Source organism: Paramisgurnus dabryanus, chromosome 7, assembly GCF_030506205.2.
Source record: "Paramisgurnus dabryanus chromosome 7, PD_genome_1.1, whole genome shotgun sequence".
Taxonomy (NCBI): domain Eukaryota; kingdom Metazoa; phylum Chordata; class Actinopteri; order Cypriniformes; family Cobitidae; genus Paramisgurnus; species Paramisgurnus dabryanus.
Window position 1 is genome coordinate 31128461 of NC_133343.1, and position 17246 is coordinate 31145706.

Sequence of the window (17246 nt, forward strand, 5' to 3'; positions counted from 1 at the left end):
AGTTAACGTTAACGTTAGCTTCTAGCTGCGTTGTACACTGTGACCTGTACATTTTTGCCAGGAGCTGAAGCTTTTATTCGAACTTCTCAACGATAAAATTATTAAAAGAACCCTCCAATGTATAGTTAAGGCCTTTTTGGTGACTTCGAGATGATATATAGTCTTTCTGTCTCCAAAAATCTTAAATTGCCTTTTGTGAAATGTCTCCTACTGTGACAGCAGAATGTTAATTGTTTGTCCGAGTGAATGGAGGGGGCGTGGCTTAGCCATAGGTCAATTATGCGAATCATACGATGTGCGATATCTTTAGAGAACAGCTACAAAAGAATATCTGAAATTGTGTTTGTCTGAAAGATGATCTACATGATGTGTATCTTGGAGGGCTTGAGGGTGAGTAAATTATGGGTTTTTTTTTTTTTTGCTGAACTACCCATTTAAGGAGAACCAACAAATAAAAAAAAAACTTATTTTTTTAGTAGTGTAGCACTAACTAAAATAACCTAAGAGTTCCCAATACAAATTCATATACAGTTAGATCCAAACTGGACAGAGCAAAAACAACCCCCTCTCCCTCTTTAAAGGAACGTAATTTTAAAGTAAAGATTGGTATTGATTTAATTTCTTTATGGTTTGCTGCAAACGCGCTTGCTGTATGAAAAATCCAAACTCAAAGCAAAGATTTCACCTCTGTTATCCTCATCCCACTCTGAACTCAAGAACGGACGGACAAAAATGCTTTACGGTGCAATCGGCATAAGGTTAAAACCACCATTCATCTCGCTTAGGAGAAAATTTACTTGCCCTGATCAATGATATTGAACCACATGAAAAGTATTAGCATGCTTCGGAAGTCGATTGGAGGTGGGGTCTTGCAAAAATGGGAAAACCCTTACCAGGAAACAGTTCAGTCCTCCATAATGGAGCCACCCATCCAGAACAGAACAGAAGAGCAGTAGATTACTTCACAGGCCAGAGGACATCCCACCATTTCACTCGCAGCCGAGTAAACTGCAGTACACCACTGCAGTATTGAGTGCTCTCTCTCTCTCTCTCTCTCTCTCTCTCTCTCTCTCGCTCTCTCGCACACGTTTGTCTCTTTCAACTTCCTTTACATCACAGTTTTCACATCTCACACACTTTCATAGTGTCTCCTCTTACCTGAGCACCATACCATCTCTCTTTCTTTGCCTCATTGTCTCTACATCTCTCATCTTTCTCTCTCTCTCTCTCTCTCTCTCTCTCTCTTTCTCTCTCTCTTCTCATTAGAGATTCAGCTCACACTCTGTGAATGCAGCGTGCAACGCCCTGAACTAAAAGTGCTGGACAATCTCTACTGATCAATATGTAAAGTCGCTCTCGTTCGGGGAAGCTGTGCAGACACTGAAATATATGGGGAAACTGTTCAGGTATGGAGCAGAACTTGTGTGGGAGACAAAGCGAATGAAATTTACAAGGAATTACAGAGACAACAGTCACAAGGGGTGCAATTTCTTCAGGTCTCTCAGTTGTGCTCTGTAATAAAACAGATGTACGGCATAGCAATAATAGGAAAAACAAAATGAAGAAATCTGAAATGCAGCATCAGATTTTAAATCTACAAAATTGTTCACAAAAATAGCTGCGCATTAAATTAGCTACTGAAATCTTTGAAGAGGACAGAGCGGTTATCCGCAGTTAAAGGAAGTGAATGGGACCCTGGACCACAAAAGCAGTTATATTGCTGAAATGTAACATTTTTTAGGATAGGAAAATATTTGGCTGAGATACAGCTATTTAAAAATCTAGCTTAGCACTTTTGTTTCTATGATACTTTTGCTTTGTTTATCAGTCGTTGAACGATGCGCCGGTTGGTTGTTGCGATATTTGTCCCATCCCTCCTTCACTGTGATTGGACGGCCGAGTGAGAAGTGACATTGACGAGCTGAGCGTTTCACCCATTTTCAACTTTAGGCGCTCAGCGCTGAGCACGGAAAAACCTCCAAGAGCTAGTGATTATCACGGAAAAAACACATGCCGCTTCTATTGGACACAATTGAAAACAAAGCCACTGGTCCTTACCAACACATATTACTAATGATAATTACATTTTTTTAATATTTACGGCAGAAAACTTACAAAACACCTACACTGATCATGATCTTTACTTAATATCTAAATTATTTGCGGCATAAAAAAATAATAATTTTGATCCAAACAATGCATTGTTGGCTATTGCTACAAATTTACCCGTGCGACATGACTGGTTTTGTGTCCAGTATCAAAATAAGTATTTAAATAAAATTTATTTGTAGGGCTGTCAAAAGATTAATCGCGATTAATCACATACAATTAATCACATACATTCAAAAAAAGTTTGTGTTTGCATAATGTGTGTGTGTGTGTGTGTGTACTGTATGTATATATTATGTAAATAAATACACATATACATGTATGAATTTAAGAAAAAATTTATTTAGGTATATTTTTATTTATATTTATAATAGAAAATATATAAAAATATATGTAAATAAACATGTACATGTAAATATATATAATTATACACAGTGCACACGCATAAATTATGCAAAAAAAAAATATTTTGTATGCAATTAATCACAATTAATCTTTGGACTTTTTTAGCATTTAAAACCTTCAGTTAATGATGTGCACTAGGAACCGGTCTTTTATGTCATCAAATGGTCGCATTATCCAAGCAAACTCATTGAGCACAAACTGTTCATGGATGTTTGAATGACTCTCATAGTAAACAATACGTAAAATAGTAAAACAATAACTATTATATATAAACAACATTTTAACATTTCCAGAAGAAACTGTTAATGATGATCATCACTGATGCAAAGATGCTGTTGATGGCTCCAGGGTGCTCTGGGAGGCTGCTCGTGTGTTGCTATGTGGTTGCTATGGGCAATTTCTAAGGCATTGCTAGGTGGCTACAAGGATGTTCTGGCGGTTGCTTGAGTGCTCTGTCAAAATAATCAAATTCCCAGGTCTCTACACACTAAACAGAAAGACAGGTGCTACAATGGTTCTTCACAGCGATTCCATAGAAGAACCATTTTTGGTTCCCCAACCATTTTATGGATGTTCATGGAACCATAACGACAATGGCATAGTGCAGCACCTTCATTTTCAAGTGTTTGATGTTCTGGTCTTTAGATGTGTCCAAGAAAGAAATAATTTATATTTTGTAGTGAGTCCCATACAGTAGTTTACATCTTTACAAGGGATTGTTTCAAACCATAACCCTATTCAGTAAACGATAGCAATAGTGATGATTGCCTTAGGTAATGGCACTAATATTCAGTTCTGGTACGGCAGTGTTGTTTCTTCAGCTCATTTGAATCCAAAGTGACTGACAACAGTGAATGAAAAGCATGAATATGGATATGAATGAAGACATTCACTGCCCAATGGGCTTCAATGTTCTGAGTGGTCACACAATAGATAGCTGACAGATAGAGCTGATGTCAATATTGATCCTCTAGAGAAATTAACTATAGCCGGGGGTGAGCGAGGGAAAGAGAAAGAGAGAGAGACCGCATAGGGAACAGAGCATGGAGGTTGACAAACCAGCGCTTTCCTTTCCTAATACTAGTCAGTACTCAACTGATTCAGCACCAATCCACAAAACTTAACCCCATGCATACTGAACAGAACATCCATTCCTGTTATTTATTTTATTTAATGTAGATTAACTTAGACAGTGATGGCTGTTATATGTCAGTGAATACATTAACTATTTAATTGTTACTATAGGCTTTCAAAAACCATTATGTCAGGCTTTTAGGTCCCTGATGATCTGAATTTCCTGACAATAATAACCTACATTAAGCCAGAGTATGACCTATATAGACTACACTGTGTTTCAATCTAATTAACCCAAAATGTTCTTAATATAGCACTTTACAGAAACATTAGGTTTCATAATACGATTTGTCTTTATAATTAACAGTAAACTGATTTAAAGGTGCACTGTGATGTAATATAAGTCTCAGGTGTGCCCAAAATGTAAAGTTTCAGCATAAATACCCCACAGATCAATCTCTGGAATGACCTATGATGTTAGTAAACCCGTGTGATGTGATGGTATGAACTGGTAAAAAATGGTAAAAATTTATCATAAAATTGAGTTTTGATGTGGCTCTTAAAATCAAATGTTGAGTCACATTACACACTGTTGCTGTGTTATATTTGTTCTGTACCTACAATGCGCATTTTACAAGATAAGTCTCAGGCATGCCCAAAATATGTCTGTGAAGTTTCCGCTCAAAATAATCCACAGATAATTTATTATATCATGTCCAAAATGGCCATATTTGGGTGGGAGCAAAATGTGCCGTTTTCGTGTCTGTTCCTTTAAATGCAAATGAGCTACTGCTACTCAATGAGCACTTATTATTACTATATATTATCTCAGTATTTTGATATAGTGGACAGCGTACAACTCGCTGAGGGTGGAAACTATGGTAATGCAGGACTGTCAGTGAGTGGCTGTGGGCGGGGCTTCATCAGTGTGACCTCACATTGGTAAGAGAATAAAAACATCATGTCTGAGACTGCTTTGGTTTAATGGGGATTAACTCTTTGCCCAGCATTGATGAGTTAACTCTTCAATTAAGGTAAAACGCTTCTCCGCCAATGACAAGTTTTTCTGGCTTTTCAGCTATTATCCCCCTGGTGGCACTCTTACCCAACTTATAAAACCCGGAAGCAACCCCTAAGGGCAAACAGTAAGAACTCCGTGTATGTTTTGATCATCGCTCTGAATCTGATAAAAAGTCCTTAACAAAAAGCAATTATCTCAGCTTTTCGCTCAAAATTTTGTATTTTTGAAGAAACCTACCCATATTTGAGAGGTGATAAAAAGAAAAAAGAAGAACATTTTCTGGAAGGCATTAAACTTGAAAATCATAAAAAATGCTGCCTTGACTGGCAATTTAAAAAAAAAATGCCAGTGGGGAAAGAGTTAAAAAAACTGGGAGGATTTTTATCATTACAGGATGGTTGTGTTTACGCATTTATAATAGGTGCAAAAACTTAAAGTGAAGTGTAATATAAGATGAAGCAGCACTATCAACAAACTGAAAAGCTAAATGTTGAAAATGTTTTTAGGTTTCACAAACAATTACCTCTTCAACTGTTAAATAAATCATAATCTCACACCAAAGTCATGCCATCAATGTCAATGTGACTACCGTACAGTATGTCGGGCTCATTGAACAAAGAACAATGTTTTGAGAGCATCACAGATCCACAGGGCTTATATCCATATTTACATTATATAACAAATGTTTATGAATATTAAAATGAGAAAGGTGAACGTATCTAAATAAATTGAAAAGTGCACAGTATTTACCTTCACTATTATACATGATCAACTAGAAGAGTGAATGTTAGATAAAGGTCTTAGGAACGCTGTTGTCCAGCACAATGGTCATTAAAATATGAAATATATTCAAATTTCCAACAGGGAAAAGAAACAGGTGCATTTCTCTTCTGTAATACCGCTCACAAAGGCAATAACATTCACATGAGCTGGAGAAGCAGATATAATTTGTTTAGTTCAGAAATCCTCAGGGGTGAATTATCTGCTTCAGGAATTACATCTGACTGTAAGCATAGCACTAAAACCCAGTTCAAGTCAACCTGCGTACATGAACACCTTTTAAAACTCTGTGCCATCTTGCGTTAAACATGTTAACAGTATAACTAACTTTAACTTATCATGTTTTTCACAGATTACTGCTCTGTCATGACTATCGTTTACCTGAAAGGTAACCGCCCGTATAAGAAAATAGTCCATGGTAACACCATTTGCTTCATGAATGGCTGAATTATGACAATAAAAAACTCACAATGAAGACAGCTGAGTTACTGATCTTCCAGCAGTCTATTCCAGTCTGGTCTCACTTGTAATATGTAGGATTAATATGTACGTTTCAAAATACAAAACATATTTTTATGTACGTTTAAATAGATGCTATAGAGTACAAAGACGTATTTGCAACATAGCATTATTATGTTTTTACAGCTACAAAACGTAAAAATGTACACATCTTTTATACCATAAAGATTCCGGTATTTAACACTTTGAGTGTCATTTCTGGTTTGTTTTGGATGAACTACAGTGATGGACACTGAAATTTTGACAATGGGTCGTGTCTTGACTTTTTGACTCGTTTAGAAGCGTCTCTTGACTGCTTCAGAAAGGAAGTCAAGGGCCATGCACAAACATGTCATTAAAACAACACTTAACGTTCATTTTCAAAACTGTACTACTCACCGAGTGGTTCGTGGTGTTCGTTGATGATTAAAAACAAATATATCGGCGCAATGTATGATTTCAATCCGTGTTATTTGCTATAGTGGAAATATTTTTTCAGATGCCTCACAACCGCGTATATACTTCCGCTCTATATTTGAGTCTGAAGCGTTACCACACTCCCGACCACTTGATGGCGACAACCACTTTGCCATACAAGTACACTCGGTGTCTAGCGTATAGACAGTCACAATCGAGCTCAACTTCAAACCTAAAGCTGGTCACTGAGCCATCAAATATGGGAAAAATTTCTTCTGAGAGAAACCGAGCGAAAAAACTACAACCACAGTGATATATCAGCGAGCAATGAGTCTTCCAAGAGAAGTCAATGGAATTTTACAAAATGCCAAATAAAACACGACAGAAACTGTATTTCGCTACACAACTTGTTTTTAATCATCAACGAACACCACGCACCACTCGGTGAGTAGCACAGTTTTGAAAATGAACGTTAAGTGTTGTTTTAATGACATGTTTGTGCATGGCCCTTGACTTCCATTCTGAAGCAGTCAAGAGACGCTTCTAAACAAGTCAAAAAGTCAAGACACGACCCATTGTCAAAATTTCAGTGTCCATCACTGTAGTTCATCCAAAACAAACCAGAAATGAGACTCAAAGTGTTAAATACCGGAATTATCCTTTAACACCCTAACCCAAACCTTACTCTAACCCAAACCCTTTTTGTTACAAAAATGTAAAATATAATGTATTATTTTTATATTATGCAACATAATTGACAGAAATGTGTAGGAATGTTTTTGTAACCATAGTAACTATATAGCATTTAAAAGATATTTTAAGCCACTAATACAGTCTTATCCAATCAAATCCAATACTAAATCATGTACCTTTAGAGATAAGTGTAATTACAATATCTTATTTAATGCGATTTCAAAAGCAGTACTAAAAGTATTTAAAACGATGATGTGCTGCAGTTGTGGTATATGAAGTACATAGAAATATTAAAATTATTAATCACGAAACCGTTAATCTGGTTTCTCTCTGTCAAGGCGCGCATTTCAAATTTTAAACGTACATTTACTGAAAAACGGCAATGACACAAATCTGTGATCAGTGTTGGGGGTAACGCATTACAAGTAACGTGGATTACTTAATAATATTACTTTTCTGAAGTAACATGTAAAGTAACGCAATACTTTATAAATGTACACAATAATATTTTAGTTACTTTTACAAAAAGAATACTAATTACTTGTCAGTTTAATTCACGCAATTTAAAAAAAATGATGTACTGAATGAAACTGAACGTAGTCATGTAGAATTAATAACTAACGTATAAATCCTGTCAACATGTCGATAATATACATTTCAGTGTATGAAAACATCAGTTAATGTACGTGTGGTACAACCATGCTTTACGTAAAACACACACATATTCTCTACTCATGTGGTCTATTCACACATAAAGACACATTTATTAATCAGCAAGCAAGCAGATGCCCATACATATATTAAATACTGTGAATAAAAATACATATATTTTAATAATTAATATACGCTCAAACAGGAGCCTAAACTACTGTGATGGTGAAACAGATTAACAGAGTCAAAAATCTGGTAAAACTCTCAATTAATAAAACTTTGATATCCAAAACATTAGTTTAGTTGTAGCATGCAAAATAAATGAAGACACACGCTGTGTGTGGAAAAAACTCTCTCTAATACAAAAAAGATCACAGAGTTATGAGTCACTTCATGCAGAGCTTTGTCAAGCGAGTCTTTTATTCAAATTTCTGTTATTTTGTTGAAACAACCTGCTGTTTGATATAAGGTTAATGTGTTGCAATGTTTAATTATTAATATGCTATTGCACATGGGTCTTCAACAGAAGGTCAGGACCCATTAGGGCTCGGTGGTGCACTGTAAAAAAAATGCAGCATTTTTGTCAAATTAACATTTTTATGCTACTTTTACTTAACAAATTAAGTTGAACCATTTTAACTTGTTTTTATAAGTTATGTGAACTATTCAAAACTTAAAATAGTACATTGAATTGAGTTGCAAAACTACGGAGCCCCTAAGGGGACATGGAGCAAAAAGTCAATGAAGTTTAGTTTTGCGTGCGCACGTGAAACTATTGCATGCACACGTGAAACAACCGCACGTGAAACTATTGCGTGCACACGTGAAACTACCGCACGTGAAACTATAGTTTCACGTGCTTGCGCAAAAGTTTCACATTTTTTTTACTCTAATATCACCTTAGGGGCTCGGTACAAAACCAAGTGGTTTAACTTCATGCTGCATTTTTTACAATGTGTTATTATGTACTGGGTGTCCTCCAAATATTGTTTGAATTAAAAAAAAATTGTGGAAAAACAAAATTAGGCATTAAACCAATAGGCTTATAATAAACATTAAATATTTTAATATGTTAATATTCTTGTAACATAACCCTCTTAAGAAAATATGAATATGTAAATCTATTCATACGGTACAATGCTTCATTTGATACAAGCTTTACTAGGGGTCCCTGCTCCTTCTTTCTATCCATTAAAGCGTCCTTGGCCTGAAATAGGTTGATAACCTCTGATATTACACAATATTGTTACATTACTATATGATTTTTGTGTGACTTTGTGCACGTAAGTACAGGGAGATCAGTAAACAGGTAAAGGATGTGGGACATTTCATAAGACTTTTTTAAGATGTCAAATAAATCTTTGGTGTCCCCAGAGTACATATGTGAAGTTTTAGCTCAAAAAACCATATAGATAATTTATTATAACATATTAAAATTGCCACTTTGTAGGTGTGAGCGAAAATGTGTTGTTTTTGGGTGTGTCCTTTAAAATGCAAATGAGCTGATCTCTGCATTAAATGGAAGTGCTGTGGTTGGATAGTGCAGATTAAGGGGCGGTATTATCCCCTTCTGACATCACAAGGGGAGCCACATTTCAATAAGCTATTTTTTCCATACTTGCAGAGAATGATTTACCAAAGTTACTAGGTTGATCTTTATCACGTTTTCTAGGTTGATAGAAGCACTTGGGACCCAATTATAGCACATAAACATGAACAAAGTCATATTTTCATGATATATCCCCTTTAATGTACGTCATTGTAAGAGGTTTGGTAAACACTGCGTTAGTGGGATACAGAACTGAAATGGCTGCGGCATTTAATACTTTTTGTCTTTCAGTTTTAATTCCTATTCAATTCAACTTTCAAAATCTGTATTCTGTTATTACAAATAACATTCATGAACTGCACTGGACTTTAGTTTTCCCATCTTATTTCTGATTGGTATTGGTAACTATTCTTTGCCCTACCTGTACTCTAGTACTCAACTCTATATATACTCTCTCTATATAAGTAAAGAGATAAAGAGACTTTCTGTTGTCTTTCTATGTCTATGTCTCTCTCTCTCTCTCTCTCTCTCTCTCTCTCTCTCTCTCTCTCTCTCTCGGCTCATGCATATAATGCTGCAATGCAGGGGTTTAACCGGAAAGATAAAGCTAGAGGGCGCATTGAGCAAAGTGATTTACTCTCTCTCTCTCTCTCTCTCTCTCTCTCTCTCTCTCTCTCTCTCTCTCTCTCTCTCTCTCTCTCTGTTCATTAACACTGACAGCTACACTATGTAAGCAGAAGTCCATCCTGCTTTTTATTCAACCGTTCTGTAACCGATGCTCTGAATATGAAAATAAAATGGCAATGTTAGCATTTGGGTACATTAAATTGTCAACAGCTAATGGTGATTACCAAATTATATAGGAACTCTGCATTTTCCTTCCATAAAGGTTCAAGTTTACTGTTAACTTTGTGGACATTATGCTGGGTGACACCATCTCATATCTCCATGAAAGTACATGACTTTCCAAGTTATTCTTTTCTTTTTTTAGAAGTTAAGCATTTAGACAGGATAGTGGAGAGAAGACAGAAAAGTGTTGGGTGGAGATGGGGAGCGTGACTTGCAAAGGACTTCATAAACGAGACTTGAACTCGGGTCGCCATGAGCACACTGGTGCTAAATTGGCGTACTAACCAGGGTCGGTGCAGACAAAGTCATTATATTCAGCAATCCTACTATCATAACAACCAAGCAAAATATCCCACTGTCATTAACAAGCAAAATACAACACAGCCAGACATGGCTGCAAACATGGCTTCTTATTCATAGCGCAAGCTCAATATGGTGGCAACATAAATAGCACCAACGCCCTCCAAAGGAAAACCCTTGTAGAAAGGCAAGTCAAATGCAGTGCATTATGACTCAGCATCAGATTTTCTGTTGTATGACGTTTTTATTACTCGGTGAGGTAATTGAATTGCTGAAGGGCTTCATTTATTCTGGGCTGCTGAAGTTTATCAGGAGGCGTCTTGCTTCAGTATCAGACTCCAGCAGCTTTGTTTCTTAATCTAAACTATTAGAATCAATATACGCTTCATGCTAAATTCAGCCTCGGGATTTTCCTGTTGAATGCCACGGGTAACTTAATAAAGCTGCTAACATACCTTTTTTTATTCATATTAGCACACATTAAAAAGTTAATTCTACCATGATGTATAAATAATGGGTAATTTAATTTGAACAGATTGTTATTTTGTTTGCATTTCCACAAAGAGAATGAGATTCCTTTAAGCAAAACTACTTTTATCCTTTCATGTCGAGGTTAAATGCAAACAGCGGTTCTGTAGTCAATGCATTTCTTAAGATTGCTGTGTTTATTAACCCTTATGGGTTGTTTTCATCACTATGGGGTTTTTTTAGTCTTAATTTGGCCACAACTTTCTCTGTGTTTCAGCAAATGGAACTATTTTTGGTATCAAATCTCATATTGACAAATATTTTGGGAAAATGCTTTGATTTTTTTCAAAAACTCAACAATACACCGTGGGCAAATTTACCCTTTCATGTATGTGTATAAAAACATCCACTAAATTAAACTGCTATTAATATGTATCAAATTAATATATATTTTTAAACTGTTTGCATAAATCTGTTAATAAACCTCAGTACTGATCAAAACTACCAAAAATGTTTACAAAAAATTCCATGATTTTAACTTTTTAATTGCATAAGTGATGTCACTAATTTAGGGACAAAATAAAAATGATTTTTAATATAAAGTGATTGTGGACTGTATATTTAACCTTTTTCAAAGTCTTGGGATAGTAAAAACATTGGCTTTGATGCATTTTTAGTTTTTGTGCAGCATCAGATTTTTATCTTTCCCTCATGTGCTGTTCGTGGCTGTTTTTGCCCATTGACTTCCATTTTAACCACATTTTTTGATTGCAAAGCCATGTTTCTATTAATACACTATTAGAAACTTTTAGTGGCCATTGGTCAATCTTACATCATACATTAAAAGCTGTTTTCATTTCTATGTAATAATACAAACTTTACCACAGTGTAACACAAACCACAGGATCAATATCAAGCTTCTGTTTCAATAGCCGTGTTTGCACTATCGGGCTTCAAGCGGGCGTGCCAGTGCCTGCCGAGGCCTTGGGTGTTTGCATTGTCACTTCCGGGGCATGATCGTGCTTCACTGGTGCTTCGTTGGGGCTTAAGGCCCGGCTTTTCTGGCCCGCCGAATTCCTTGGGCCAGAGCGGGCTTCTCGGGGCTAGGGGAGTGGTAAAGGTCAAAGGTGGAGTTTATCTGAGTCTCTGGCAAGATGCGCAACCATCTGTCTGCAGATTTTAAACTTTAAAAATAATCGGGATCACCAGTAATTTACTGTTTAACGGAAGATGCCTGCTATGTTTGTACTTCGGACTGAAGAAATGATCTGCATATGTAAAAAACAAAAGACGCGTTAGGACGCCGAACTCGCCATGCTAAGTACCCGGCGCACACCGCTACCGGTTCGGGAGAAGTGTATAAAGTTTTGGGCACAGAACAAAATGTTTAAAGTGCAACGGTGCTGAGAAATTAAGGATGTGTGTTGGATCATCATTTCATCGTCCATGTATTAAAGAAGCGATCACTCGAGTCACGATGGTATCTACAGTCGGTGAGTTAATGCTACATAACGTTTGCATACAAAACACTTAAAATACGATGCAAATAACGACTGCATAAGTGTCTTACATGTAAGGGATAATGTAGAGGCAGCCGGTAGTTATCGGGAAATAAGCCCCGACAGTGTGATCAGGACCCGACGCGAAGCGGAGGGTCTTGTATCACACTGAAGGGGCTTATTTCCCGATAACTACCGGCTGACTCTACATTATCCCGCTTATTACACGGCTACTTGTCACATAAGAAAAAAAACTGGACATGAATATGAATTTGAAACATTTTATTGGCATATTTGTTTTAAATTAACATTTTTATCCTTCCGCGAAACTTTGCACAGATGCATAAAATGATCGTAATACCTTATTAAGATCCTCTGCTTCATATTTGTCTGTCTCCATTTTTTTTCTCTTTTAGCCAGTCTTTGAGAAGTTTTAATGCCCATTCTGTATTTTTTTGTGTGTTGGCTTCGTAGCTGTCATGCTCTATTTTGTCAAGTTCAGTCTCAGTAAGCTCTCTGTGTCTTGTCGTGGTTGTCCAGTGTTTGTCACAAGATGGTGCCAAACAGACAGTAATCTTTATTGATCTTTATTGGCGCGGAGCGATCTTACTCGTAAAAGTAGTACCGGCTATGCGTTATTATTTTGGAGCGGTTATTATTCGAAAAGAACGAACCTGCAAATGTCTCAACTGACCAATCAGAATCAAGCATTCCAGAGAGCCGTGTAATAAGGGTGTTTATTGTGTTATATTGTCATCTCTGTTGAATTTTTTAGTCAGCCCTTAGAAAAAGTAACCATGGTTTTATTATATTAGTCATTGCGATGCTTTCTGGCATTTTGGAGATTAATTTGACTCTTATGTAGCAAACTTTATATGTCGGTATACTGTATGTGTATTTACAAACCCTTTATACAAAACATCACATGTGCTGCTTTCTTTTGTGTCCGTTTTACAGAAAAATGCCCACGTAAAGCTTTCAGTTTGTCATCCAGGAGTTTTTATTTAGTATATGAGAGATGACACAGCAACAAATGCAAGAGCAGGAGATGAAACGAAGATGATGATGATGAGACGACAGGAGCCATGGATCTTAAAATCCATCCGGAGGAGATGTCTTTAAATACACCTGTTTGTGCACTAATATAAACTTAATGTAAATAAAGTACCGCATTATTATTACTACGGCTGCTTGTCAGTTTATTGAAAACGATTGCTTAATAAGGATCACATCTGAAACACAGAAATGGTATGCAACAAAATGGTAAATATAACCATCATTAACTTAACCACTGTAACATAGCTTTTTAAATACTTGTGTATATTCAGAGTTGATTCTTAACGAGTACATTTTCTAATGATTTCTCAAACGTTTTGAGATGCAAGCAGTGTTGGGTAAGTTACTCAAAAAAAGTAATCCACTACAAATTACAAATTACTACTTTAAAATTGTAATTTGATTACATTACTGATTACTACATGCAAAAAGTAATCTAATTACTAATTACTTTACTTTTAAGTTACTTTGACAACATGAAATGTAAAAAACTACAAAGTGAAACTGTCAGAAACAAGGACGGATAAACCCAAACGCAGTGTTAATGTGAAAATGTTTCTTGTAACATTTGAAAACAGTGATGATTACAGTGCATATTTGAATGCTTAAAGCTATTTTTGGTGTGATTTTGCCCCCTCCTAAAATTACTGGTCATATAGTAATGCAGAAATATTTGTAGCTTTTATGATAAGTTACAGATGTTTAACATTTCTCATTAAACATTCTACATTCATTAACATCTATCTATCTATCTATCTATCTATCTATCTATCTATCTATCTATCTATCTATCTATCTATCTATCTATCTATCTATCTATCTATCTATCTATCTATCTATCTATCTATCTATCTATCTATCCATCTATCCATCTATCAATTTGCGGTCGCGGAGACAGAAACTAGAGTTTTAACACGTCGTCGCATTCGCGAGGGCTTTTTGGTCAAGTTAAAGAATGTTAATATTCATGTTAGTTTGTTAAATATAACAATTAAAAGTTGTTTTGGTAATTGTTTAAATAAACATATGATTACTTAATGCAGTGCACGCATTGAGCTCATGATAAAATAACATAGTTACATAATGTTAACAAATAAAACCTTATTGTAGATTAGTGATTTAAAAACACACCTGTACGATCGCTTCTGGCAGACCAGATGTCATCGCGCAAAGCCCACTCTGAAATGCCAAGGTTTTGGACATGTATTGTCTGTATTCCACTTGAAGGATCAACCACGGCTCATAGCATCCATTTGCTTGCGTCTCCGACGAGTGAGTAAAGCACATGACGCTGCGCGCATGCTCGTTAACAGACGTTGCCGTGCAATGGCAAAACGTCATTTTAAAATACATTTTAATTAATTTTTCAACACTTAATTTGTAACGCTAGTAACGTAATTTTGTTGTCATTGGTAACTATAATCAAATTACATACATTTAAAATGTAAAGCGTTACGTTACTGCGTTATCAGGAAAAGTAATTAGAGTACAGTAATGCGTTACACAGTAACGCGTTATACCCAACTCTGGATGCAAGTAAAGTGATTTTCAGTCTTATTCAGCTATTCGAGGCACTTCTTTATAGACAAGTATTTATTGATTGACACATTATTGAAATAGCTATTATACCTTGTGTTTCATGTGATGCTCAACTATTAACGTTTTCATGATTAAAAATATCACACCTCTTATAATGTGTAAGTATGTTTACATCACCATAGAACTATAATTACAAACTTAACGTTACATATTTAGACACACGTGCATATTTTAAAATAAGTTTATTTTATATAAATGTAAAACTATGACTCGTTATATTCTTTAAAATATTGTGTATATAGTATAATGGCACATTAGGTAGATGAACGCTTTATTTGTAATTATCATAAAGTTTACTATTGCTTATTGATCTGATATTGTCTCGTCGTGAGATCGCTCGTGTGCAGCCAACATAAACTTCAAGAGTAACACCGCGGATGGAGCAAACGTCTCTATCTTACATCTTGGCTTTCACCGTGCAAACAGCCGCCTCAGTTATGTTCTTGTTTGTTGTATGATGATGCGATCTCACTCCCGTCTCCTGTCAGATTGAAGTGACTTCCTCACAGTAAAACAGGCGGAGTTGTGTGACGTTACATCCAGGTAGGCGTATTAAGGGCGGGGTTTTCTGAAGCGCTGCGGCGCTATTGGCTTGACAATGCAAACGCGTCGTGATTTTGTCTACACAGCTGGAGGTCTGAGGCTATTGGCTCCGCGAGGCCCGTTTGAAGCCCTGGCTCGCGCAGGCCTGATAGTGCAACTGAGGCTATTATTGACTCTTCATGCACTGACCAGCAAACCATTGAAATATCCGACCACAGCATGAAAATCTGCTTTTTAAAATGACTTTATATCTTAATTAAGAGCAAAACGTGCCACTTTTAAATATTTTCAAGCATGCAATATAAGCAATCCACAACTTATTGACAATGGCTCTGTCATTTGAACTTTTCACTGTGGTATTGTCAATAAAGTTGTTTTGGTATGGAATTTGTATCGTGTAAAGGATCTGAACAAAATATCACTGTGGTATATTGATTTATTTTGCCAATACATATAGATTACTAATACTAATAGAAGATGTTTTAATAAGGAACTGTGCAAAGACAAATTACTGGAGGAATACAGCATTACAAACAGCATTTAAAGGTACAGTGTGTAGCTTTTAGAAGGATCTCTTGACAGAAATTAAAAAAATAAAATTCATAACTATATTATCAGTGGCGTATGAACTGTATTGCTTTTATTACCGTAGCTTGAGCCGTTTATATCTACATACATCCCGTATCCACGTACTCACATGGAAATCATAATTTTGCCCCACCATGTTTCCCTAAACTGCCCTACAGAGCGCACTTTGCCACTACGTTGTTTTAGACAGTGACCAATTTGGCCTGTGGCGCTACCGTAGCTTCTCTTTGCGTTTTGAAAGGGAGGGGTGAGCTGTGTACACAATCTCACCACTAGATGCCACTAAAAACCTACACACTTGACCTTTAATTACATTGCCATATTATATAAAATACTTAATTGTTTACTAAACCATTAACAGGACATAAAGAGCTAACAGATTTGGTCAATTGTGTCATTCAGACCCTGTGTCCGTCCTCTTGTCTACAAGACAGCGTTGTACTGTACAATTATTTTGATCTGTTGCCAGACAATGACATGTACTGTATCCGTCATCTCCAAAAAACTTATGAGCCAATTTTGAGCATCACGATTCACCAGAAATCTCCACAATAAAGTCTTGGACTGAAGGGAAGGGATGTCAAAACTTATTGATCCCTTTATTAAAAGTAATGGGGTCATATTTCTCATATCTGACAGCTGTTGTTTCTGTCACTTTAGTTACTTTTCAGATTGGCCAAACTGACGTCTGAACCTGCAGGCAATCTGAGCTCGTCTGTGTTTCCCACACACTGCAGAATAAACCTGATAGATCTGATGCCCGTGTCAAAAATTTGATATGTTGTGGAAAAGTACAAATGGGTAAAATATTTCTGATGAATAGATTTGAGCAGGCAGTAACTTTTAGTTGTTAAAAACAGAATTGGACAGGTTTATTTGATGCAGAACTTTATATTTTAAGAAAACAAACCTAACGCAGCTGGTGAAATTTCAATCATAAGGAAAAATGCGTAGGCAAAATCTGTAATACTCGATCTCTGTAGATGTCTGTGAGTTTTTCTGTCATCTCCCTGTCAAATACTGTAAGTCCAATCCTTTTGGGATCTTTCTGGAAAGTTTTAGGTGGCTGTTAGCAAGCATTTCTAATTTTATCTGCACTTTTCTGTCACCATCATCTGGGATTTTAACAACGGCGTTTACACTTTTT

At 36.2% G+C, this 17246-nt stretch overlaps 1 protein-coding gene across 3 annotated transcripts in view; it reads right to left on the minus strand.

Moving 5' to 3' along the window:
- Window positions 1-17246, minus strand: part of syt2b (synaptotagmin IIb) — a 47168-nt gene that overhangs the window by 20310 nt on the left and 9612 nt on the right. The window contains exon 1 of one of the 3 annotated variants that reach the window (XM_065279487.2): window positions 894-1021. The exons of the other annotated variants lie outside the window; for them this stretch is intronic. The gene's annotated coding sequence lies outside the window, so the exon portion shown is untranslated. Of the gene's footprint in view, window positions 1-893; window positions 1022-17246 lie in introns of those variants that run through there. 3 annotated transcript variants of the gene reach the window in all.